This window comes from Schistocerca piceifrons, unplaced genomic scaffold, assembly GCF_021461385.2.
Source record: "Schistocerca piceifrons isolate TAMUIC-IGC-003096 unplaced genomic scaffold, iqSchPice1.1 HiC_scaffold_834, whole genome shotgun sequence".
Lineage (NCBI taxonomy): Eukaryota > Metazoa > Arthropoda > Insecta > Orthoptera > Acrididae > Schistocerca > Schistocerca piceifrons.
The window spans coordinates 1-24,460 of NW_025729096.1; the positions used below are offsets into that span (position 1 = coordinate 1).

The 24,460-nt window shown below is 51.0% G+C and overlaps 29 non-coding genes across 29 annotated transcripts; all 29 read right to left on the minus strand.

The window, feature by feature from the left end:
* Positions 1-921: 921 nt before the first annotated feature.
* Positions 922-994, minus strand: Trnaa-agc. The gene has a single exon. It is a non-coding gene; the product is annotated as a tRNA-Ala (tRNA).
* A 416-nt stretch (positions 995-1,410) lies between these two features.
* Positions 1,411-1,483, minus strand: Trnaa-ugc. Its single transcript has one exon. It is a non-coding gene; the product is annotated as a tRNA-Ala (tRNA).
* Positions 1,484-2,496: 1,013 nt separating this feature from the next.
* Positions 2,497-2,569, minus strand: Trnaa-agc. The gene has a single exon. It is a non-coding gene; the product is annotated as a tRNA-Ala (tRNA).
* Positions 2,570-2,985: 416 nt separating this feature from the next.
* Positions 2,986-3,058, minus strand: Trnaa-ugc. The gene has a single exon. It is a non-coding gene; the product is annotated as a tRNA-Ala (tRNA).
* A 1,013-nt stretch (positions 3,059-4,071) lies between these two features.
* Positions 4,072-4,144, minus strand: Trnaa-agc. Its single transcript has one exon. It is a non-coding gene; the product is annotated as a tRNA-Ala (tRNA).
* Positions 4,145-4,561: 417 nt separating this feature from the next.
* On the minus strand, positions 4,562-4,634 carry Trnaa-ugc. Its single transcript has one exon. It is a non-coding gene; the product is annotated as a tRNA-Ala (tRNA).
* A 1,013-nt stretch (positions 4,635-5,647) lies between these two features.
* Positions 5,648-5,720, minus strand: Trnaa-agc. The gene has a single exon. It is a non-coding gene; the product is annotated as a tRNA-Ala (tRNA).
* A 1,501-nt stretch (positions 5,721-7,221) lies between these two features.
* Positions 7,222-7,294, minus strand: Trnaa-agc. The gene has a single exon. It is a non-coding gene; the product is annotated as a tRNA-Ala (tRNA).
* A 416-nt stretch (positions 7,295-7,710) lies between these two features.
* On the minus strand, positions 7,711-7,783 carry Trnaa-ugc. The gene has a single exon. It is a non-coding gene; the product is annotated as a tRNA-Ala (tRNA).
* Positions 7,784-8,796: 1,013 nt separating this feature from the next.
* Positions 8,797-8,869, minus strand: Trnaa-agc. The gene has a single exon. It is a non-coding gene; the product is annotated as a tRNA-Ala (tRNA).
* Positions 8,870-9,285: 416 nt separating this feature from the next.
* Trnaa-ugc lies at positions 9,286-9,358 on the minus strand. The gene has a single exon. It is a non-coding gene; the product is annotated as a tRNA-Ala (tRNA).
* A 1,013-nt stretch (positions 9,359-10,371) lies between these two features.
* Positions 10,372-10,444, minus strand: Trnaa-agc. Its single transcript has one exon. It is a non-coding gene; the product is annotated as a tRNA-Ala (tRNA).
* A 416-nt stretch (positions 10,445-10,860) lies between these two features.
* On the minus strand, positions 10,861-10,933 carry Trnaa-ugc. Its single transcript has one exon. It is a non-coding gene; the product is annotated as a tRNA-Ala (tRNA).
* Positions 10,934-11,946: 1,013 nt separating this feature from the next.
* Trnaa-agc lies at positions 11,947-12,019 on the minus strand. The gene has a single exon. It is a non-coding gene; the product is annotated as a tRNA-Ala (tRNA).
* Positions 12,020-12,435: 416 nt separating this feature from the next.
* On the minus strand, positions 12,436-12,508 carry Trnaa-ugc. Its single transcript has one exon. It is a non-coding gene; the product is annotated as a tRNA-Ala (tRNA).
* Positions 12,509-13,521: 1,013 nt separating this feature from the next.
* Positions 13,522-13,594, minus strand: Trnaa-agc. Its single transcript has one exon. It is a non-coding gene; the product is annotated as a tRNA-Ala (tRNA).
* Positions 13,595-14,010: 416 nt separating this feature from the next.
* Trnaa-ugc lies at positions 14,011-14,083 on the minus strand. Its single transcript has one exon. It is a non-coding gene; the product is annotated as a tRNA-Ala (tRNA).
* A 1,013-nt stretch (positions 14,084-15,096) lies between these two features.
* Positions 15,097-15,169, minus strand: Trnaa-agc. The gene has a single exon. It is a non-coding gene; the product is annotated as a tRNA-Ala (tRNA).
* A 416-nt stretch (positions 15,170-15,585) lies between these two features.
* Trnaa-ugc lies at positions 15,586-15,658 on the minus strand. The gene has a single exon. It is a non-coding gene; the product is annotated as a tRNA-Ala (tRNA).
* A 1,013-nt stretch (positions 15,659-16,671) lies between these two features.
* Positions 16,672-16,744, minus strand: Trnaa-agc. Its single transcript has one exon. It is a non-coding gene; the product is annotated as a tRNA-Ala (tRNA).
* A 416-nt stretch (positions 16,745-17,160) lies between these two features.
* Positions 17,161-17,233, minus strand: Trnaa-ugc. The gene has a single exon. It is a non-coding gene; the product is annotated as a tRNA-Ala (tRNA).
* A 1,013-nt stretch (positions 17,234-18,246) lies between these two features.
* Positions 18,247-18,319, minus strand: Trnaa-agc. Its single transcript has one exon. It is a non-coding gene; the product is annotated as a tRNA-Ala (tRNA).
* A 416-nt stretch (positions 18,320-18,735) lies between these two features.
* On the minus strand, positions 18,736-18,808 carry Trnaa-ugc. The gene has a single exon. It is a non-coding gene; the product is annotated as a tRNA-Ala (tRNA).
* Positions 18,809-19,821: 1,013 nt separating this feature from the next.
* Positions 19,822-19,894, minus strand: Trnaa-agc. The gene has a single exon. It is a non-coding gene; the product is annotated as a tRNA-Ala (tRNA).
* A 416-nt stretch (positions 19,895-20,310) lies between these two features.
* Trnaa-ugc lies at positions 20,311-20,383 on the minus strand. Its single transcript has one exon. It is a non-coding gene; the product is annotated as a tRNA-Ala (tRNA).
* Positions 20,384-21,396: 1,013 nt separating this feature from the next.
* Positions 21,397-21,469, minus strand: Trnaa-agc. The gene has a single exon. It is a non-coding gene; the product is annotated as a tRNA-Ala (tRNA).
* Positions 21,470-21,885: 416 nt separating this feature from the next.
* Trnaa-ugc lies at positions 21,886-21,958 on the minus strand. The gene has a single exon. It is a non-coding gene; the product is annotated as a tRNA-Ala (tRNA).
* A 1,013-nt stretch (positions 21,959-22,971) lies between these two features.
* On the minus strand, positions 22,972-23,044 carry Trnaa-agc. The gene has a single exon. It is a non-coding gene; the product is annotated as a tRNA-Ala (tRNA).
* A 416-nt stretch (positions 23,045-23,460) lies between these two features.
* On the minus strand, positions 23,461-23,533 carry Trnaa-ugc. The gene has a single exon. It is a non-coding gene; the product is annotated as a tRNA-Ala (tRNA).
* Between the last annotated feature and the right edge of the window lie 927 nt (positions 23,534-24,460).

Here is a 24,460-nt window from a genome sequence, read left to right on the forward strand (position 1 = left end):
AGTACAAAGGCGCGGACACGTTCACATACGCAAGAGTTCCAAGTAGTTTCGATGCTCTGGTATTACGACTGCAAATTCCGTCCGTTTTTAACGTCTTAAATTGAAGGGACAGTCACAAGTTGCTCCGTTTTCACTCCATGTCGACAATCACACAGCACCTGAGGTAACAAGCACATCTGAAGACCCATTGTGCACTCGACTGTTCATGCCAACTCACTGCCTCGCACTTTACTACTGTGTACCACTCTTGTCGTCCAACTGCAAAAGACTGGGCCACAACAACTTTCCGCGTCTCCATTGCACTGCGCAAACTACGAAACGCTCCCCAAACATGGCACTCACCCACGCAGACGACTTTTCCGACTTTACACGACGCTCACGCAACGCTCACGCTAGTGACAGCCTTATTTAGAGCTTGACGTCGCACACAAGCGAATGAGCACATTTCGCCTACGACTTAGGCCGCCCTCCTAGTGTGGCTGTTCGGTGTCTGCAGGCAGCGAGGGGCTGCAAGCTTCCTGTGTTCGCGCCTATGTCACCTCTGCTTGCTTGTCAGAGACAGAGTATCGCAAAACATACAAGTCACTCCATGAATTGATTGCTACGGCATCTGTCATCAGCAGTCACAACTAGCAACACCAGTAGCAGCCGACTGCACGTCAAGAATTGGAATGTGCAGTGGGATTTTTGTGAATTCGGCGCAAGGCTGATCTTTGCGACATAGGTTTGAGAATCTTATGGGAACACTTGTACTGTTTCTAAATTATGTGTAGTGGTGGGAGGAGGGTGCTTCGTGCGCATTACAGCACGCTTGCCAATTGTGGCTGCTAATCGTTGGCTCGTATCTGCCTTGACACATTTTCTGGCTGTGAATTATTCCACTTGCATGGCAGTGTGCGCATGTTGGGGTGTTAAAAATTCTGGAGGCGCTGGGTATCGATCCCAGTACCTCTCGCATGCTAAGCGAGCGCTCTACCATCTGAGCTACGCCCCCTGCTGACGAACCGCGCTACATACAGCCATATCAATGACACAGACCCTTGCACTCCCATTATTCCGCTGACAAACACTACTCTCAATGTGTCCGTGAGGGTGTCTTTCAGGTTTCCTGCATTCTGTATCGAATCGTAGTTGGCCAAAATCAAAGTGGCACGCACGACGTCGAAAATAGCGTTCGGCCAACGCTCTGAGGTAGACGAACGTGTTGTCCACTCTCTAGACTTCATTGAGGTTAGGCCGTTATACCTAAGGCAGATTTGCACTCGATGACACCTCGACAACAGCCGGTCCTCACATTTACGTCTTGCTCTCCTTACGTCAGTATACGAGTCTGTGACGCTGGCTTTGCAACATCTTGCGTGCCTTTAGGCTCGCCGCGACCAACACTTACCACGCACTGACCACAAAACATGGAGGCGCCGGGGCTTGAACCCGGGACCTTTCACATGCAAAGCGAACGCTCTACCAACTGAGCTACGCCCCCAAGCACAACCAAGCTGCGCTGTTCTCCGTTCTTTGCTACTCTTATGTGCACGGACACGATGGTTGGTTGGTTTGCAGGGGTGAAGGGACCAGAGTACAAAGGCGCGGACACGTTCACATACGCAAGAGTTCCAAGTAGTTTCGATGCTCTGGTATTACGACTGCAAATTCCGTCCGTTTTTAACGTCTTAAATTGAAGGGACAGTCACAAGTTGCTCCGTTTTCACTCCATGTCGACAATCACACAGCACCTGAGGTAACAAGCACATCTGAAGACCCATTGTGCACTCGACTGTTCATGCCAACTCACTGCCTCGCACTTTACTACTGTGTACCACTCTTGTCGTCCAACTGCAAAAGACTGGGCCACAACAACTTTCCGCGTCTCCATTGCACTGCGCAAACTACGAAACGCTCCCCAAACATGGCACTCACCCACGCAGACGACTTTTCCGACTTTACACGACGCTCACGCAACGCTCACGCTAGTGACAGCCTTATTTAGAGCTTGACGTCGCACACAAGCGAATGAGCACATTTCGCCTACGACTTAGGCCGCCCTCCTAGTGTGGCTGTTCGGTGTCTGCAGGCAGCGAGGGGCTGCAAGCTTCCTGTGTTCGCGCCTATGTCACCTCTGCTTGCTTGTCAGAGACAGAGTATCGCAAAACATACAAGTCACTCCATGAATTGATTGCTACGGCATCTGTCATCAGCAGTCACAACTAGCAACACCAGTAGCAGCCGACTGCACGTCAAGAATTGGAATGTGCAGTGGGATTTTTGTGAATTCGGCGCAAGGCTGATCTTTGCGACATAGGTTTGAGAATCTTATGGGAACACTTGTACTGTTTCTAAATTATGTGTAGTGGTGGGAGGAGGGTGCTTCGTGCGCATTACAGCACGCTTGCCAATTGTGGCTGCTAATCGTTGGCTCGTATCTGCCTTGACACATTTTCTGGCTGTGAATTATTCCACTTGCATGGCAGTGTGCGCATGTTGGGGTGTTAAAAATTCTGGAGGCGCTGGGTATCGATCCCAGTACCTCTCGCATGCTAAGCGAGCGCTCTACCATCTGAGCTACGCCCCCTGCTGACGAACCGCGCTACATACAGCCATATCAATGACACAGACCCTTGCACTCCCATTATTCCGCTGACAAACACTACTCTCAATGTGTCCGTGAGGGTGTCTTTCAGGTTTCCTGCATTCTGTATCGAATCGTAGTTGGCCAAAATCAAAGTGGCACGCACGACGTCGAAAATAGCGTTCGGCCAACGCTCTGAGGTAGACGAACGTGTTGTCCACTCTCTAGACTTCATTGAGGTTAGGCCGTTATACCTAAGGCAGATTTGCACTCGATGACACCTCGACAACAGCCGGTCCTCACATTTACGTCTTGCTCTCCTTACGTCAGTATACGAGTCTGTGACGCTGGCTTTGCAACATCTTGCGTGCCTTTAGGCTCGCCGCGACCAACACTTACCACGCACTGACCACAAAACATGGAGGCGCCGGGGCTTGAACCCGGGACCTTTCACATGCAAAGCGAACGCTCTACCAACTGAGCTACGCCCCCAAGCACAACCAAGCTGCGCTGTTCTCCGTTCTTTGCTACTCTTATGTGCACGGACACGATGGTTGGTTGGTTTGCAGGGGTGAAGGGACCAGAGTACAAAGGCGCGGACACGTTCACATACGCAAGAGTTCCAAGTAGTTTCGATGCTCTGGTATTACGACTGCAAATTCCGTCCGTTTTTAACGTCTTAAATTGAAGGGACAGTCACAAGTTGCTCCGTTTTCACTCCATGTCGACAATCACACAGCACCTGAGGTAACAAGCACATCTGAAGACCCATTGTGCACTCGACTGTTCATGCCAACTCACTGCCTCGCACTTTACTACTGTGTACCACTCTTGTCGTCCAACTGCAAAAGACTGGGCCACAACAACTTTCCGCGTCTCCATTGCACTGCGCAAACTACGAAACGCTCCCCAAACATGGCACTCACCCACGCAGACGACTTTTCCGACTTTACACGACGCTCACGCAACGCTCACGCTAGTGACAGCCTTATTTAGAGCTTGACGTCGCACACAAGCGAATGAGCACATTTCGCCTACGACTTAGGCCGCCCTCCTAGTGTGGCTGTTCGGTGTCTGCAGGCAGCGAGGGGCTGCAAGCTTCCTGTGTTCGCGCCTATGTCACCTCTGCTTGCTTGTCAGAGACAGAGTATCGCAAAACATACAAGTCACTCCATGAATTGATTGCTACGGCATCTGTCATCAGCAGTCACAACTAGCAACACCAGTAGCAGCCGACTGCACGTCAAGAATTGGAATGTGCAGTGGGATTTTTGTGAATTCGGCGCAAGGCTGATCTTTGCGACATAGGTTTGAGAATCTTATGGGAACACTTGTACTGTTTCTAAATTATGTGTAGTGGTGGGAGGAGGGTGCTTCGTGCGCATTACAGCACGCTTGCCAATTGTGGCTGCTAATCGTTGGCTCGTATCTGCCTTGACACATTTTCTGGCTGTGAATTATTCCACTTGCATGGCAGTGTGCGCATGTTGGGGTGTTAAAAATTCTGGAGGCGCTGGGTATCGATCCCAGTACCTCTCGCATGCTAAGCGAGCGCTCTACCATCTGAGCTACGCCCCCTGCTGACGAACCGCGCTACATACAGCCATATCAATGACACAGACCCCTTGCACTCCCATTATTCCGCTGACAAACACTACTCTCAATGTGTCCGTGAGGGTGTCTTTCAGGTTTCCTGCATTCTGTATCGAATCGTAGTTGGCCAAAATCAAAGTGGCACGCACGACGTCGAAAATAGCGTTCGGCCAACGCTCTGAGGTAGACGAACGTGTTGTCCACTCTCTAGACTTCATTGAGGTTAGGCCGTTATACCTAAGGCAGATTTGCACTCGATGACACCTCGACAACAGCCGGTCCTCACATTTACGTCTTGCTCTCCTTACGTCAGTATACGAGTCTGTGACGCTGGCTTTGCAACATCTTGCGTGCCTTTAGGCTCGCCGCGACCAACACTTACCACGCACTGACCACAAAACATGGAGGCGCCGGGGCTTGAACCCGGGACCTTTCACATGCAAAGCGAACGCTCTACCAACTGAGCTACGCCCCCAAGCACAACCAAGCTGCGCTGTTCTCCGTTCTTTGCTACTCTTATGTGCACGGACACGATGGTTGGTTGGTTTGCAGGGGTGAAGGGACCAGAGTACAAAGGCGCGGACACGTTCACATACGCAAGAGTTCCAAGTAGTTTCGATGCTCTGGTATTACGACTGCAAATTCCGTCCGTTTTTAACGTCTTAAATTGAAGGGACAGTCACAAGTTGCTCCGTTTTCACTCCATGTCGACAATCACACAGCACCTGAGGTAACAAGCACATCTGAAGACCCATTGTGCACTCGACTGTTCATGCCAACTCACTGCCTCGCACTTTACTACTGTGTACCACTCTTGTCGTCCAACTGCAAAAGACTGGGCCACAACAACTTTCCGCGTCTCCATTGCACTGCGCAAACTACGAAACGCTCCCCAAACATGGCACTCACCCACGCAGACGACTTTTCCGACTTTACACGACGCTCACGCAACGCTCACGCTAGTGACAGCCTTATTTAGAGCTTGACGTCGCACACAAGCGAATGAGCACATTTCGCCTACGACTTAGGCCGCCCTCCTAGTGTGGCTGTTCGGTGTCTGCAGGCAGCGAGGGGCTGCAAGCTTCCTGTGTTCGCGCCTATGTCACCTCTGCTTGCTTGTCAGAGACAGAGTATCGCAAAACATACAAGTCACTCCATGAATTGATTGCTACGGCATCTGTCATCAGCAGTCACAACTAGCAACACCAGTAGCAGCCGACTGCACGTCAAGAATTGGAATGTGCAGTGGGATTTTTGTGAATTCGGCGCAAGGCTGATCTTTGCGACATAGGTTTGAGAATCTTATGGGAACACTTGTACTGTTTCTAAATTATGTGTAGTGGTGGGAGGAGGGTGCTTCGTGCGCATTACAGCACGCTTGCCAATTGTGGCTGCTAATCGTTGGCTCGTATCTGCCTTGACACATTTTCTGGCTGTGAATTATTCCACTTGCATGGCAGTGTGCGCATGTTGGGGTGTTAAAAATTCTGGAGGCGCTGGGTATCGATCCCAGTACCTCTCGCATGCTAAGCGAGCGCTCTACCATCTGAGCTACGCCCCCTGCTGACGAACCGCGCTACATACAGCCATATCAATGACACAGACCCTTGCACTCCCATTATTCCGCTGACAAACACTACTCTCAATGTGTCCGTGAGGGTGTCTTTCAGGTTTCCTGCATTCTGTATCGAATCGTAGTTGGCCAAAATCAAAGTGGCACGCACGACGTCGAAAATAGCGTTCGGCCAACGCTCTGAGGTAGACGAACGTGTTGTCCACTCTCTAGACTTCATTGAGGTTAGGCCGTTATACCTAAGGCAGATTTGCACTCGATGACACCTCGACAACAGCCGGTCCTCACATTTACGTCTTGCTCTCCTTACGTCAGTATACGAGTCTGTGACGCTGGCTTTGCAACATCTTGCGTGCCTTTAGGCTCGCCGCGACCAACACTTACCACGCACTGACCACAAAACATGGAGGCGCCGGGGCTTGAACCCGGGACCTTTCACATGCAAAGCGAACGCTCTACCAACTGAGCTACGCCCCAAGCACAACCAAGCTGCGCTGTTCTCCGTTCTTTGCTACTCTTATGTGCACGGACACGATGGTTGGTTGGTTTGCAGGGGTGAAGGGACCAGAGTACAAAGGCGCGGACACGTTCACATACGCAAGAGTTCCAAGTAGTTTCGATGCTCTGGTATTACGACTGCAAATTCCGTCCGTTTTTAACGTCTTAAATTGAAGGGACAGTCACAAGTTGCTCCGTTTTCACTCCATGTCGACAATCACACAGCACCTGAGGTAACAAGCACATCTGAAGACCCATTGTGCACTCGACTGTTCATGCCAACTCACTGCCTCGCACTTTACTACTGTGTACCACTCTTGTCGTCCAACTGCAAAAGACTGGGCCACAACAACTTTCCGCGTCTCCATTGCACTGCGCAAACTACGAAACGCTCCCCAAACATGGCACTCACCCACGCAGACGACTTTTCCGACTTTACACGACGCTCACGCAACGCTCACGCTAGTGACAGCCTTATTTAGAGCTTGACGTCGCACACAAGCGAATGAGCACATTTCGCCTACGACTTAGGCCGCCCTCCTAGTGTGGCTGTTCGGTGTCTGCAGGCAGCGAGGGGCTGCAAGCTTCCTGTGTTCGCGCCTATGTCACCTCTGCTTGCTTGTCAGAGACAGAGTATCGCAAAACATACAAGTCACTCCATGAATTGATTGCTACGGCATCTGTCATCAGCAGTCACAACTAGCAACACCAGTAGCAGCCGACTGCACGTCAAGAATTGGAATGTGCAGTGGGATTTTTGTGAATTCGGCGCAAGGCTGATCTTTGCGACATAGGTTTGAGAATCTTATGGGAACACTTGTACTGTTTCTAAATTATGTGTAGTGGTGGGAGGAGGGTGCTTCGTGCGCATTACAGCACGCTTGCCAATTGTGGCTGCTAATCGTTGGCTCGTATCTGCCTTGACACATTTTCTGGCTGTGAATTATTCCACTTGCATGGCAGTGTGCGCATGTTGGGGTGTTAAAAATTCTGGAGGCGCTGGGTATCGATCCCAGTACCTCTCGCATGCTAAGCGAGCGCTCTACCATCTGAGCTACGCCCCCTGCTGACGAACCGCGCTACATACAGCCATATCAATGACACAGACCCTTGCACTCCCATTATTCCGCTGACAAACACTACTCTCAATGTGTCCGTGAGGGTGTCTTTCAGGTTTCCTGCATTCTGTATCGAATCGTAGTTGGCCAAAATCAAAGTGGCACGCACGACGTCGAAAATAGCGTTCGGCCAACGCTCTGAGGTAGACGAACGTGTTGTCCACTCTCTAGACTTCATTGAGGTTAGGCCGTTATACCTAAGGCAGATTTGCACTCGATGACACCTCGACAACAGCCGGTCCTCACATTTACGTCTTGCTCTCCTTACGTCAGTATACGAGTCTGTGACGCTGGCTTTGCAACATCTTGCGTGCCTTTAGGCTCGCCGCGACCAACACTTACCACGCACTGACCACAAAACATGGAGGCGCCGGGGCTTGAACCCGGGACCTTTCACATGCAAAGCGAACGCTCTACCAACTGAGCTACGCCCCCAAGCACAACCAAGCTGCGCTGTTCTCCGTTCTTTGCTACTCTTATGTGCACGGACACGATGGTTGGTTGGTTTGCAGGGGTGAAGGGACCAGAGTACAAAGGCGCGGACACGTTCACATACGCAAGAGTTCCAAGTAGTTTCGATGCTCTGGTATTACGACTGCAAATTCCGTCCGTTTTTAACGTCTTAAATTGAAGGGACAGTCACAAGTTGCTCCGTTTTCACTCCATGTCGACAATCACACAGCACCTGAGGTAACAAGCACATCTGAAGACCCATTGTGCACTCGACTGTTCATGCCAACTCACTGCCTCGCACTTTACTACTGTGTACCACTCTTGTCGTCCAACTGCAAAAGACTGGGCCACAACAACTTTCCGCGTCTCCATTGCACTGCGCAAACTACGAAACGCTCCCCAAACATGGCACTCACCCACGCAGACGACTTTTCCGACTTTACACGACGCTCACGCAACGCTCACGCTAGTGACAGCCTTATTTAGAGCTTGACGTCGCACACAAGCGAATGAGCACATTTCGCCTACGACTTAGGCCGCCCTCCTAGTGTGGCTGTTCGGTGTCTGCAGGCAGCGAGGGGCTGCAAGCTTCCTGTGTTCGCGCCTATGTCACCTCTGCTTGCTTGTCAGAGACAGAGTATCGCAAAACATACAAGTCACTCCATGAATTGATTGCTACGGCATCTGTCATCAGCAGTCACAACTAGCAACACCAGTAGCAGCCGACTGCACGTCAAGAATTGGAATGTGCAGTGGGATTTTTGTGAATTCGGCGCAAGGCTGATCTTTGCGACATAGGTTTGAGAATCTTATGGGAACACTTGTACTGTTTCTAAATTATGTGTAGTGGTGGGAGGAGGGTGCTTCGTGCGCATTACAGCACGCTTGCCAATTGTGGCTGCTAATCGTTGGCTCGTATCTGCCTTGACACATTTTCTGGCTGTGAATTATTCCACTTGCATGGCAGTGTGCGCATGTTGGGGTGTTAAAAATTCTGGAGGCGCTGGGTATCGATCCCAGTACCTCTCGCATGCTAAGCGAGCGCTCTACCATCTGAGCTACGCCCCCTGCTGACGAACCGCGCTACATACAGCCATATCAATGACACAGACCCTTGCACTCCCATTATTCCGCTGACAAACACTACTCTCAATGTGTCCGTGAGGGTGTCTTTCAGGTTTCCTGCATTCTGTATCGAATCGTAGTTGGCCAAAATCAAAGTGGCACGCACGACGTCGAAAATAGCGTTCGGCCAACGCTCTGAGGTAGACGAACGTGTTGTCCACTCTCTAGACTTCATTGAGGTTAGGCCGTTATACCTAAGGCAGATTTGCACTCGATGACACCTCGACAACAGCCGGTCCTCACATTTACGTCTTGCTCTCCTTACGTCAGTATACGAGTCTGTGACGCTGGCTTTGCAACATCTTGCGTGCCTTTAGGCTCGCCGCGACCAACACTTACCACGCACTGACCACAAAACATGGAGGCGCCGGGGCTTGAACCCGGGACCTTTCACATGCAAAGCGAACGCTCTACCAACTGAGCTACGCCCCCAAGCACAACCAAGCTGCGCTGTTCTCCGTTCTTTGCTACTCTTATGTGCACGGACACGATGGTTGGTTGGTTTGCAGGGGTGAAGGGACCAGAGTACAAAGGCGCGGACACGTTCACATACGCAAGAGTTCCAAGTAGTTTCGATGCTCTGGTATTACGACTGCAAATTCCGTCCGTTTTTAACGTCTTAAATTGAAGGGACAGTCACAAGTTGCTCCGTTTTCACTCCATGTCGACAATCACACAGCACCTGAGGTAACAAGCACATCTGAAGACCCATTGTGCACTCGACTGTTCATGCCAACTCACTGCCTCGCACTTTACTACTGTGTACCACTCTTGTCGTCCAACTGCAAAAGACTGGGCCACAACAACTTTCCGCGTCTCCATTGCACTGCGCAAACTACGAAACGCTCCCCAAACATGGCACTCACCCACGCAGACGACTTTTCCGACTTTACACGACGCTCACGCAACGCTCACGCTAGTGACAGCCTTATTTAGAGCTTGACGTCGCACACAAGCGAATGAGCACATTTCGCCTACGACTTAGGCCGCCCTCCTAGTGTGGCTGTTCGGTGTCTGCAGGCAGCGAGGGGCTGCAAGCTTCCTGTGTTCGCGCCTATGTCACCTCTGCTTGCTTGTCAGAGACAGAGTATCGCAAAACATACAAGTCACTCCATGAATTGATTGCTACGGCATCTGTCATCAGCAGTCACAACTAGCAACACCAGTAGCAGCCGACTGCACGTCAAGAATTGGAATGTGCAGTGGGATTTTTGTGAATTCGGCGCAAGGCTGATCTTTGCGACATAGGTTTGAGAATCTTATGGGAACACTTGTACTGTTTCTAAATTATGTGTAGTGGTGGGAGGAGGGTGCTTCGTGCGCATTACAGCACGCTTGCCAATTGTGGCTGCTAATCGTTGGCTCGTATCTGCCTTGACACATTTTCTGGCTGTGAATTATTCCACTTGCATGGCAGTGTGCGCATGTTGGGGTGTTAAAAATTCTGGAGGCGCTGGGTATCGATCCCAGTACCTCTCGCATGCTAAGCGAGCGCTCTACCATCTGAGCTACGCCCCCTGCTGACGAACCGCGCTACATACAGCCATATCAATGACACAGACCCTTGCACTCCCATTATTCCGCTGACAAACACTACTCTCAATGTGTCCGTGAGGGTGTCTTTCAGGTTTCCTGCATTCTGTATCGAATCGTAGTTGGCCAAAATCAAAGTGGCACGCACGACGTCGAAAATAGCGTTCGGCCAACGCTCTGAGGTAGACGAACGTGTTGTCCACTCTCTAGACTTCATTGAGGTTAGGCCGTTATACCTAAGGCAGATTTGCACTCGATGACACCTCGACAACAGCCGGTCCTCACATTTACGTCTTGCTCTCCTTACGTCAGTATACGAGTCTGTGACGCTGGCTTTGCAACATCTTGCGTGCCTTTAGGCTCGCCGCGACCAACACTTACCACGCACTGACCACAAAACATGGAGGCGCCGGGGCTTGAACCCGGGACCTTTCACATGCAAAGCGAACGCTCTACCAACTGAGCTACGCCCCCAAGCACAACCAAGCTGCGCTGTTCTCCGTTCTTTGCTACTCTTATGTGCACGGACACGATGGTTGGTTGGTTTGCAGGGGTGAAGGGACCAGAGTACAAAGGCGCGGACACGTTCACATACGCAAGAGTTCCAAGTAGTTTCGATGCTCTGGTATTACGACACTGCAAATTCCGTCCGTTTTTAACGTCTTAATTGAAGGGACAGTCACAAGTTGCTCCGTTTTCACTCCATGTCGACAATCACACAGCACCTGAGGTAACAAGCACATCTGAAGACCCATTGTGCACTCGACTGTTCATGCCAACTCACTGCCTCGCACTTTACTACTGTGTACCACTCTTGTCGTCCAACTGCAAAAGACTGGGCCACAACAACTTTCCGCGTCTCCATTGCACTGCGCAAACTACGAAACGCTCCCCAAACATGGCACTCACCCACGCAGACGACTTTCCGACTTTACACGACGCTCACGCAACGCTCACGCTAGTGACAGCCTTATTTAGAGCTTGACGTCGCACACAAGCGAATGAGCACATTTCGCCTACGACTTAGGCCGCCCTCCTAGTGTGGCTGTTCGGTGTCTGCAGGCAGCGAGGGGCTGCAAGCTTCCTGTGTTCGCGCCTATGTCACCTCTGCTTGCTTGTCAGAGACAGAGTATCGCAAAACATACAAGTCACTCCATGAATTGATTGCTACGGCATCTGTCATCAGCAGTCACAACTAGCAACACCAGTAGCAGCCGACTGCACGTCAAGAATTGGAATGTGCAGTGGGATTTTTGTGAATTCGGCGCAAGGCTGATCTTTGCGACATAGGTTTGAGAATCTTATGGGAACACTTGTACTGTTTCTAAATTATGTGTAGTGGTGGGAGGAGGGTGCTTCGTGCGCATTACAGCACGCTTGCCAATTGTGGCTGCTAATCGTTGGCTCGTATCTGCCTTGACACATTTTCTGGCTGTGAATTATTCCACTTGCATGGCAGTGTGCGCATGTTGGGGTGTTAAAAATTCTGGAGGCGCTGGGTATCGATCCCAGTACCTCTCGCATGCTAAGCGAGCGCTCTACCATCTGAGCTACGCCCCCTGCTGACGAACCGCCCTACATACAGCCATATCAATGACACAGACCCTTGCACTCCCATTATTCCGCTGACAAACACTACTCTCAATGTGTCCGTGAGGGTGTCTTTCAGGTTTCCTGCATTCTGTATCGAATCGTAGTTGGCCAAAATCAAAGTGGCACGCACGACGTCGAAAATAGCGTTCGGCCAACGCTCTGAGGTAGACGAACGTGTTGTCCACTCTCTAGACTTCATTGAGGTTAGGCCGTTATACCTAAGGCAGATTTGCACTCGATGACACCTCGACAACAGCCGGTCCTCACATTTACGTCTTGCTCTCCTTACGTCAGTATACGAGTCTGTGACGCTGGCTTTGCAACATCTTGCGTGCCTTTAGGCTCGCCGCGACCAACACTTACCACGCACTGACCACAAAACATGGAGGCGCCGGGGCTTGAACCCGGGACCTTTCACATGCAAAGCGAACGCTCTACCAACTGAGCTACGCCCCCAAGCACAACCAAGCTGCGCTGTTCTCCGTTCTTTGCTACTCTTATGTGCACGGACACGATGGTTGGTTGGTTTGCAGGGGTGAAGGGACCAGAGTACAAAGGCGCGGACACGTTCACATACGCAAGAGTTCCAAGTAGTTTCGATGCTCTGGTATTACGACTGCAAATTCCGTCCGTTTTTAACGTCTTAAATTGAAGGGACAGTCACAAGTTGCTCCGTTTTCACTCCATGTCGACAATCACACAGCACCTGAGGTAACAAGCACATCTGAAGACCCATTGTGCACTCGACTGTTCATGCCAACTCACTGCCTCGCACTTTACTACTGTGTACCACTCTTGTCGTCCAACTGCAAAAGACTGGGCCACAACAACTTTCCGCGTCTCCATTGCACTGCGCAAACTACGAAACGCTCCCCAAACATGGCACTCACCCACGCAGACGACTTTTCCGACTTTACACGACGCTCACGCAACGCTCACGCTAGTGACAGCCTTATTTAGAGCTTGACGTCGCACACAAGCGAATGAGCACATTTCGCCTACGACTTAGGCCGCCCTCCTAGTGTGGCTGTTCGGTGTCTGCAGGCAGCGAGGGGCTGCAAGCTTCCTGTGTTCGCGCCTATGTCACCTCTGCTTGCTTGTCAGAGACAGAGTATCGCAAAACATACAAGTCACTCCATGAATTGATTGCTACGGCATCTGTCATCAGCAGTCACAACTAGCAACACCAGTAGCAGCCGACTGCACGTCAAGAATTGGAATGTGCAGTGGGATTTTTGTGAATTCGGCGCAAGGCTGATCTTTGCGACATAGGTTTGAGAATCTTATGGGAACACTTGTACTGTTTCTAAATTATGTGTAGTGGTGGGAGGAGGGTGCTTCGTGCGCATTACAGCACGCTTGCCAATTGTGGCTGCTAATCGTTGGCTCGTATCTGCCTTGACACATTTTCTGGCTGTGAATTATTCCACTTGCATGGCAGTGTGCGCATGTTGGGGTGTTAAAAATTCTGGAGGCGCTGGGTATCGATCCCAGTACCTCTCGCATGCTAAGCGAGCGCTCTACCATCTGAGCTACGCCCCCTGCTGACGAACCGCGCTACATACAGCCATATCAATGACACAGACCCTTGCACTCCCATTATTCCGCTGACAAACACTACTCTCAATGTGTCCGTGAGGGTGTCTTTCAGGTTTCCTGCATTCTGTATCGAATCGTAGTTGGCCAAAATCAAAGTGGCACGCACGACGTCGAAAATAGCGTTCGGCCAACGCTCTGAGGTAGACGAACGTGTTGTCCACTCTCTAGACTTCATTGAGGTTAGGCCGTTATACCTAAGGCAGATTTGCACTCGATGACACCTCGACAACAGCCGGTCCTCACATTTACGTCTTGCTCTCCTTACGTCAGTATACGAGTCTGTGACGCTGGCTTTGCAACATCTTGCGTGCCTTTAGGCTCGCCGCGACCAACACTTACCACGCACTGACCACAAAACATGGAGGCGCCGGGGCTTGAACCCGGGACCTTTCACATGCAAAGCGAACGCTCTACCAACTGAGCTACGCCCCCAAGCACAACCAAGCTGCGCTGTTCTCCGTTCTTTGCTACTCTTATGTGCACGGACACGATGGTTGGTTGGTTTGCAGGGGTGAAGGGACCAGAGTACAAAGGCGCGGACACGTTCACATACGCAAGAGTTCCAAGTAGTTTCGATGCTCTGGTATTACGACTGCAAATTCCGTCCGTTTTTAACGTCTTAAATTGAAGGGACAGTCACAAGTTGCTCCGTTTTCACTCCATGTCGACAATCACACAGCACCTGAGGTAACAAGCACATCTGAAGACCCATTGTGCACTCGACTGTTCATGCCAACTCACTGCCTCGCACTTTACTACTGTGTACCACTCTTGTCGTCCAACTGCAAAAGACTGGGCCACAACAACTTTCCGCGTCTCCATTGCACTGCGCAAACTACGAAACGCTCCCCAAACATGGCACTCACCCACGCAGACGACTTTTCCGACTTTACACGACGCTCACGCAACGCTCACGCTAGTGACAGCCTTATTTAGAGCTTGACGTCGCACACAAGCGAATGAGCACATTTCGCCTACGACTTAGGCCGCCCTCCTAGTGTGGCTGTTCGGTGTCTGCAGGCAGCGAGGGGCTGCAAGCTTCCTGTGTTCGCGCCTATGTCACCTCTGCTTGCTTGTCAGAGACAGAGTATCGCAAAACATACAAGTCACTCCATGAATTGATTGCTACGGCATCTGTCATCAGCAGTCACAACTAGCAACACCAGTAGCAGCCGACTGCACGTCAAGAATTGGAATGTGCAGTGGGATTTTTGTGAATTCGGCGCAAGGCTGATCTTTGCGACATAGGTTTGAGAATCTTATGGGAACACTTGTACTGTTTCTAAATTATGTGTAGTGGTGGGAGGAGGGTGCTTCGTGCGCATTACAGCACGCTTGCCAATTGTGGCTGCTAATCGTTGGCTCGTATCTGCCTTGACACATTTTCTGGCTGTGAATTATTCCACTTGCATGGCAGTGTGCGCATGTTGGGGTGTTAAAAATTCTGGAGGCGCTGGGTATCGATCCCAGTACCTCTCGCATGCTAAGCGAGCGCTCTACCATCTGAGCTACGCCCCCTGCTGACGAACCGCGCTACATACAGCCATATCAATGACACAGACCCTTGCACTCCCATTATTCCGCTGACAAACACTACTCTCAATGTGTCCGTGAGGGTGTCTTTCAGGTTTCCTGCATTCTGTATCGAATCGTAGTTGGCCAAAATCAAAGTGGCACGCACGACGTCGAAAATAGCGTTCGGCCAACGCTCTGAGGTAGACGAACGTGTTGTCCACTCTCTAGACTTCATTGAGGTTAGGCCGTTATACCTAAGGCAGATTTGCACTCGATGACACCTCGACAACAGCCGGTCCTCACATTTACGTCTTGCTCTCCTTACGTCAGTATACGAGTCTGTGACGCTGGCTTTGCAACATCTTGCGTGCCTTTAGGCTCGCCGCGACCAACACTTACCACGCACTGACCACAAAACATGGAGGCGCCGGGGCTTGAACCCGGGACCTTTCACATGCAAAGCGAACGCTCTACCAACTGAGCTACGCCCCCAAGCACAACCAAGCTGCGCTGTTCTCCGTTCTTTGCTACTCTTATGTGCACGGACACGATGGTTGGTTGGTTTGCAGGGGTGAAGGGACCAGAGTACAAAGGCGCGGACACGTTCACATACGCAAGAGTTCCAAGTAGTTTCGATGCTCTGGTATTACGACTGCAAATTCCGTCCGTTTTTAACGTCTTAAATTGAAGGGACAGTCACAAGTTGCTCCGTTTTCACTCCATGTCGACAATCACACAGCACCTGAGGTAACAAGCACATCTGAAGACCCATTGTGCACTCGACTGTTCATGCCAACTCACTGCCTCGCACTTTACTACTGTGTACCACTCTTGTCGTCCAACTGCAAAAGACTGGGCCACAACAACTTTCCGCGTCTCCATTGCACTGCGCAAACTACGAAACGCTCCCCAAACATGGCACTCACCCACGCAGACGACTTTTCCGACTTTACACGACGCTCACGCAACGCTCACGCTAGTGACAGCCTTATTTAGAGCTTGACGTCGCACACAAGCGAATGAGCACATTTCGCCTACGACTTAGGCCGCCCTCCTAGTGTGGCTGTTCGGTGTCTGCAGGCAGCGAGGGGCTGCAAGCTTCCTGTGTTCGCGCCTATGTCACCTCTGCTTGCTTGTCAGAGACAGAGTATCGCAAAACATACAAGTCACTCCATGAATTGATTGCTACGGCATCTGTCATCAGCAGTCACAACTAGCAACACCAGTAGCAGCCGACTGCACGTCAAGAATTGGAATGTGCAGTGGGATTTTTGTGAATTCGGCGCAAGGCTGATCTTTGCGACATAGGTTTGAGAATCTTATGGGAACACTTGTACTGTTTCTAAATTATGTGTAGTGGTGGGAGGAGGGTGCTTCGTGCGCATTACAGCACGCTTGCCAATTGTGGCTGCTAATCGTTGGCTCGTATCTGCCTTGACACATTTTCTGGCTGTGAATTATTCCACTTGCATGGCAGTGTGCGCATGTTGGGGTGTTAAAAATTCTGGAGGCGCTGGGTATCGATCCCAGTACCTCTCGCATGCTAAGCGAGCGCTCTACCATCTGAGCTACGCCCCCTGCTGACGAACCGCGCTACATACAGCCATATCAATGACACAGACCCTTGCACTCCCATTATTCCGCTGACAAACACTACTCTCAATGTGTCCGTGAGGGTGTCTTTCAGGTTTCCTGCATTCTGTATCGAATCGTAGTTGGCCAAAATCAAAGTGGCACGCACGACGTCGAAAATAGCGTTCGGCCAACGCTCTGAGGTAGACGAACGTGTTGTCCACTCTCTAGACTTCATTGAGGTTAGGCCGTTATACCTAAGGCAGATTTGCACTCGATGACACCTCGACAACAGCCGGTCCTCACATTTACGTCTTGCTCTCCTTACGTCAGTATACGAGTCTGTGACGCTGGCTTTGCAACATCTTGCGTGCCTTTAGGCTCGCCGCGACCAACACTTACCACGCACTGACCACAAAACATGGAGGCGCCGGGGCTTGAACCCGGGACCTTTCACATGCAAAGCGAACGCTCTACCAACTGAGCTACGCCCCCAAGCACAACCAAGCTGCGCTGTTCTCCGTTCTTTGCTACTCTTATGTGCACGGACACGATGGTTGGTTGGTTTGCAGGGGTGAAGGGACCAGAGTACAAAGGCGCGGACACGTTCACATACGCAAGAGTTCCAAGTAGTTTCGATGCTCTGGTATTACGACTGCAAATTCCGTCCGTTTTTAACGTCTTAAATTGAAGGGACAGTCACAAGTTGCTCCGTTTTCACTCCATGTCGACAATCACACAGCACCTGAGGTAACAAGCACATCTGAAGACCCATTGTGCACTCGACTGTTCATGCCAACTCACTGCCTCGCACTTTACTACTGTGTACCACTCTTGTCGTCCAACTGCAAAAGACTGGGCCACAACAACTTTCCGCGTCTCCATTGCACTGCGCAAACTACGAAACGCTCCCCAAACATGGCACTCACCCACGCAGACGACTTTTCCGACTTTACACGACGCTCACGCAACGCTCACGCTAGTGACAGCCTTATTTAGAGCTTGACGTCGCACACAAGCGAATGAGCACATTTCGCCTACGACTTAGGCCGCCCTCCTAGTGTGGCTGTTCGGTGTCTGCAGGCAGCGAGGGGCTGCAAGCTTCCTGTGTTCGCGCCTATGTCACCTCTGCTTGCTTGTCAGAGACAGAGTATCGCAAAACATACAAGTCACTCCATGAATTGATTGCTACGGCATCTGTCATCAGCAGTCACAACTAGCAACACCAGTAGCAGCCGACTGCACGTCAAGAATTGGAATGTGCAGTGGGATTTTTGTGAATTCGGCGCAAGGCTGATCTTTGCGACATAGGTTTGAGAATCTTATGGGAACACTTGTACTGTTTCTAAATTATGTGTAGTGGTGGGAGGAGGGTGCTTCGTGCGCATTACAGCACGCTTGCCAATTGTGGCTGCTAATCGTTGGCTCGTATCTGCCTTGACACATTTTCTGGCTGTGAATTATTCCACTTGCATGGCAGTGTGCGCATGTTGGGGTGTTAAAAATTCTGGAGGCGCTGGGTATCGATCCCAGTACCTCTCGCATGCTAAGCGAGCGCTCTACCATCTGAGCTACGCCCCCTGCTGACGAACCGCGCTACATACAGCCATATCAATGACACAGACCCTTGCACTCCCATTATTCCGCTGACAAACACTACTCTCAATGTGTCCGTGAGGGTGTCTTTCAGGTTTCCTGCATTCTGTATCGAATCGTAGTTGGCCAAAATCAAAGTGGCACGCACGACGTCGAAAATAGCGTTCGGCCAACGCTCTGAGGTAGACGAACGTGTTGTCCACTCTCTAGACTTCATTGAGGTTAGGCCGTTATACCTAAGGCAGATTTGCACTCGATGACACCTCGACAACAGCCGGTCCTCACATTTACGTCTTGCTCTCCTTACGTCAGTATACGAGTCTGTGACGCTGGCTTTGCAACATCTTGCGTGCCTTTAGGCTCGCCGCGACCAACACTTACCACGCACTGACCACAAAACATGGAGGCGCCGGGGCTTGAACCCGGGACCTTTCACATGCAAAGCGAACGCTCTACCAACTGAGCTACGCCCCCAAGCACAACCAAGCTGCGCTGTTCTCCGTTCTTTGCTACTCTTATGTGCACGGACACGATGGTTGGTTGGTTTGCAGGGGTGAAGGGACCAGAGTACAAAGGCGCGGACACGTTCACATACGCAAGAGTTCCAAGTAGTTTCGATGCTCTGGTATTACGACTGCAAATTCCGTCCGTTTTTAACGTCTTAAATTGAAGGGACAGTCACAAGTTGCTCCGTTTTCACTCCATGTCGACAATCACACAGCACCTGAGGTAACAAGCACATCTGAAGACCCATTGTGCACTCGACTGTTCATGCCAACTCACTGCCTCGCACTTTACTACTGTGTACCACTCTTGTCGTCCAACTGCAAAAGACTGGGCCACAACAACTTTCCGCGTCTCCATTGCACTGCGCAAACTACGAAACGCTCCCCAAACATGGCACTCACCCACGCAGACGACTTTTCCGACTTTACACGACGCTCACGCAACGCTCACGCTAGTGACAGCCTTATTTAGAGCTTGACGTCGCACACAAGCGAATGAGCACATTTCGCCTACGACTTAGGCCGCCCTCCTAGTGTGGCTGTTCGGTGTCTGCAGGCAGCGAGGGGCTGCAAGCTTCCTGTGTTCGCGCCTATGTCACCTCTGCTTGCTTGTCAGAGACAGAGTATCGCAAAACATACAAGTCACTCCATGAATTGATTGCTACGGCATCTGTCATCAGCAGTCACAACTAGCAACACCAGTAGCAGCCGACTGCACGTCAAGAATTGGAATGTGCAGTGGGATTTTTGTGAATTCGGCGCAAGGCTGATCTTTGCGACATAGGTTTGAGAATCTTATGGGAACACTTGTACTGTTTCTAAATTATGTGTAGTGGTGGGAGGAGGGTGCTTCGTGCGCATTACAGCACGCTTGCCAATTGTGGCTGCTAATCGTTGGCTCGTATCTGCCTTGACACATTTTCTGGCTGTGAATTATTCCACTTGCATGGCAGTGTGCGCATGTTGGGGTGTTAAAAATTCTGGAGGCGCTGGGTATCGATCCCAGTACCTCTCGCATGCTAAGCGAGCGCTCTACCATCTGAGCTACGCCCCCTGCTGACGAACCGCGCTACATACAGCCATATCAATGACACAGACCCTTGCACTCCCATTATTCCGCTGACAAACACTACTCTCAATGTGTCCGTGAGGGTGTCTTTCAGGTTTCCTGCATTCTGTATCGAATCGTAGTTGGCCAAAATCAAAGTGGCACGCACGACGTCGAAAATAGCGTTCGGCCAACGCTCTGAGGTAGACGAACGTGTTGTCCACTCTCTAGACTTCATTGAGGTTAGGCCGTTATACCTAAGGCAGATTTGCACTCGATGACACCTCGACAACAGCCGGTCCTCACATTTACGTCTTGCTCTCCTTACGTCAGTATACGAGTCTGTGACGCTGGCTTTGCAACATCTTGCGTGCCTTTAGGCTCGCCGCGACCAACACTTACCACGCACTGACCACAAAACATGGAGGCGCCGGGGCTTGAACCCGGGACCTTTCACATGCAAAGCGAACGCTCTACCAACTGAGCTACGCCCCCAAGCACAACCAAGCTGCGCTGTTCTCCGTTCTTTGCTACTCTTATGTGCACGGACACGATGGTTGGTTGGTTTGCAGGGGTGAAGGGACCAGAGTACAAAGGCGCGGACACGTTCACATACGCAAGAGTTCCAAGTAGTTTCGATGCTCTGGTATTACGACTGCAAATTCCGTCCGTTTTTAACGTCTTAAATTGAAGGGACAGTCACAAGTTGCTCCGTTTTCACTCCATGTCGACAATCACACAGCACCTGAGGTAACAAGCACATCTGAAGACCCATTGTGCACTCGACTGTTCATGCCAACTCACTGCCTCGCACTTTACTACTGTGTACCACTCTTGTCGTCCAACTGCAAAAGACTGGGCCACAACAACTTTCCGCGTCTCCATTGCACTGCGCAAACTACGAAACGCTCCCCAAACATGGCACTCACCCACGCAGACGACTTTTCCGACTTTACACGACGCTCACGCAACGCTCACGCTAGTGACAGCCTTATTTAGAGCTTGACGTCGCACACAAGCGAATGAGCACATTTCGCCTACGACTTAGGCCGCCCTCCTAGTGTGGCTGTTCGGTGTCTGCAGGCAGCGAGGGGCTGCAAGCTTCCTGTGTTCGCGCCTATGTCACCTCTGCTTGCTTGTCAGAGACAGAGTATCGCAAAACATACAAGTCACTCCATGAATTGATTGCTACGGCATCTGTCATCAGCAGTCACAACTAGCAACACCAGTAGCAGCCGACTGCACGTCAAGAATTGGAATGTGCAGTGGGATTTTTGTGAATTCGGCGCAAGGCTGATCTTTGCGACATAGGTTTGAGAATCTTATGGGAACACTTGTACTGTTTCTAAATTATGTGTAGTGGTGGGAGGAGGGTGCTTCGTGCGCATTACAGCACGCTTGCCAATTGTGGCTGCTAATCGTTGGCTCGTATCTGCCTTGACACATTTTCTGGCTGTGAATTATTCCACTTGCATGGCAGTGTGCGCATGTTGGGGTGTTAAAAATTCTGGAGGCGCTGGGTATCGATCCCAGTACCTCTCGCATGCTAAGCGAGCGCTCTACCATCTGAGCTACGCCCCCTGCTGACGAACCGCGCTACATACAGCCATATCAATGACACAGACCCTTGCACTCCCATTATTCCGCTGACAAACACTACTCTCAATGTGTCCGTGAGGGTGTCTTTCAGGTTTCCTGCATTCTGTATCGAATCGTAGTTGGCCAAAATCAAAGTGGCACGCACGACGTCGAAAATAGCGTTCGGCCAACGCTCTGAGGTAGACGAACGTGTTGTCCACTCTCTAGACTTCATTGAGGTTAGGCCGTTATACCTAAGGCAGATTTGCACTCGATGACACCTCGACAACAGCCGGTCCTCACATTTACGTCTTGCTCTCCTTACGTCAGTATACGAGTCTGTGACGCTGGCTTTGCAACATCTTGCGTGCCTTTAGGCTCGCCGCGACCAACACTTACCACGCACTGACCACAAAACATGGAGGCGCCGGGGCTTGAACCCGGGACCTTTCACATGCAAAGCGAACGCTCTACCAACTGAGCTACGCCCCCAAGCACAACCAAGCTGCGCTGTTCTCCGTTCTTTGCTACTCTTATGTGCACGGACACGATGGTTGGTTGGTTTGCAGGGGTGAAGGGACCAGAGTACAAAGGCGCGGACACGTTCACATACGCAAGAGTTCCAAGTAGTTTCGATGCTCTGGTATTACGACTGCAAATTCCGTCCGTTTTTAACGTCTTAAATTGAAGGGACAGTCACAAGTTGCTCCGTTTTCACTCCATGTCGACAATCACACAGCACCTGAGGTAACAAGCACATCTGAAGACCCATTGTGCACTCGACTGTTCATGCCAACTCACTGCCTCGCACTTTACTACTGTGTACCACTCTTGTCGTCCAACTGCAAAAGACTGGGCCACAACAACTTTCCGCGTCTCCATTGCACTGCGCAAACTACGAAACGCTCCCCAAACATGGCACTCACCCACGCAGACGACTTTTCCGACTTTACACGACGCTCACGCAACGCTCACGCTAGTGACAGCCTTATTTAGAGCTTGACGTCGCACACAAGCGAATGAGCACATTTCGCCTACGACTTAGGCCGCCCTCCTAGTGTGGCTGTTCGGTGTCTGCAGGCAGCGAGGGGCTGCAAGCTTCCTGTGTTCGCGCCTATGTCACCTCTGCTTGCTTGTCAGAGACAGAGTATCGCAAAACATACAAGTCACTCCATGAATTGATTGCTACGGCATCTGTCATCAGCAGTCACAACTAGCAACACCAGTAGCAGCCGACTGCACGTCAAGAATTGGAATGTGCAGTGGGATTTTTGTGAATTCGGCGCAAGGCTGATCTTTGCGACATAGGTTTGAGAATCTTATGGGAACACTTGTACTGTTTCTAAATTATGTGTAGTGGTGGGAGGAGGGTGCTTCGTGCGCATTACAGCACGCTTGCCAATTGTGGCTGCTAATCGTTGGCTCGTATCTGCCTTGACACATTTTCTGGCTGTGAATTATTCCACTTGCATGGCAGTGTGCGCATGTTGGGGTGTTAAAAATTCTGGAGGCGCTGGGTATCGATCCCAGTACCTCTCGCATGCTAAGCGAGCGCTCTACCATCTGAGCTACGCCCCCTGCTGACGAACCGCGCTACATACAGCCATATCAATGACACAGACCCTTGCACTCCCATTATTCCGCTGACAAACACTACTCTCAATGTGTCCGTGAGGGTGTCTTTCAGGTTTCCTGCATTCTGTATCGAATCGTAGTTGGCCAAAATCAAAGTGGCACGCACGACGTCGAAAATAGCGTTCGGCCAACGCTCTGAGGTAGACGAACGTGTTGTCCACTCTCTAGACTTCATTGAGGTTAGGCCGTTATACCTAAGGCAGATTTGCACTCGATGACACCTCGACAACAGCCGGTCCTCACATTTACGTCTTGCTCTCCTTACGTCAGTATACGAGTCTGTGACGCTGGCTTTGCAACATCTTGCGTGCCTTTAGGCTCGCCGCGACCAACACTTACCACGCACTGACCACAAAACATGGAGGCGCCGGGGCTTGAACCCGGGACCTTTCACATGCAAAGCGAACGCTCTACCAACTGAGCTACGCCCCCAAGCACAACCAAGCTGCGCTGTTCTCCGTTCTTTGCTACTCTTATGTGCACGGACACGATGGTTGGTTGGTTTGCAGGGGTGAAGGGACCAGAGTACAAAGGCGCGGACACGTTCACATACGCAAGAGTTCCAAGTAGTTTCGATGCTCTGGTATTACGACTGCAAATTCCGTCCGTTTTTAACGTCTTAAATTGAAGGGACAGTCACAAGTTGCTCCGTTTTCACTCCATGTCGACAATCACACAGCACCTGAGGTAACAAGCACATCTGAAGACCCATTGTGCACTCGACTGTTCATGCCAACTCACTGCCTCGCACTTTACTACTGTGTACCACTCTTGTCGTCCAACTGCAAAAGACTGGGCCACAACAACTTTCCGCGTCTCCATTGCACTGCGCAAACTACGAAACGCTCCCCAAACATGGCACTCACCCACGCAGACGACTTTTCCGACTTTACACGACGCTCACGCAACGCTCACGCTAGTGACAGCCTTATTTAGAGCTTGACGTCGCACACAAGCGAATGAGCACATTTCGCCTACGACTTAGGCCGCCCTCCTAGTGTGGCTGTTCGGTGTCTGCAGGCAGCGAGGGGCTGCAAGCTTCCTGTGTTCGCGCCTATGTCACCTCTGCTTGCTTGTCAGAGACAGAGTATCGCAAAACATACAAGTCACTCCATGAATTGATTGCTACGGCATCTGTCATCAGCAGTCACAACTAGCAACACCAGTAGCAGCCGACTGCACGTCAAGAATTGGAATGTGCAGTGGGATTTTTGTGAATTCGGCGCAAGGCTGATCTTTGCGACATAGGTTTGAGAATCTTATGGGAACACTTGTACTGTTTCTAAATTATGTGTAGTGGTGGGAGGAGGGTGCTTCGTGCGCATTACAGCACGCTTGCCAATTGTGGCTGCTAATCGT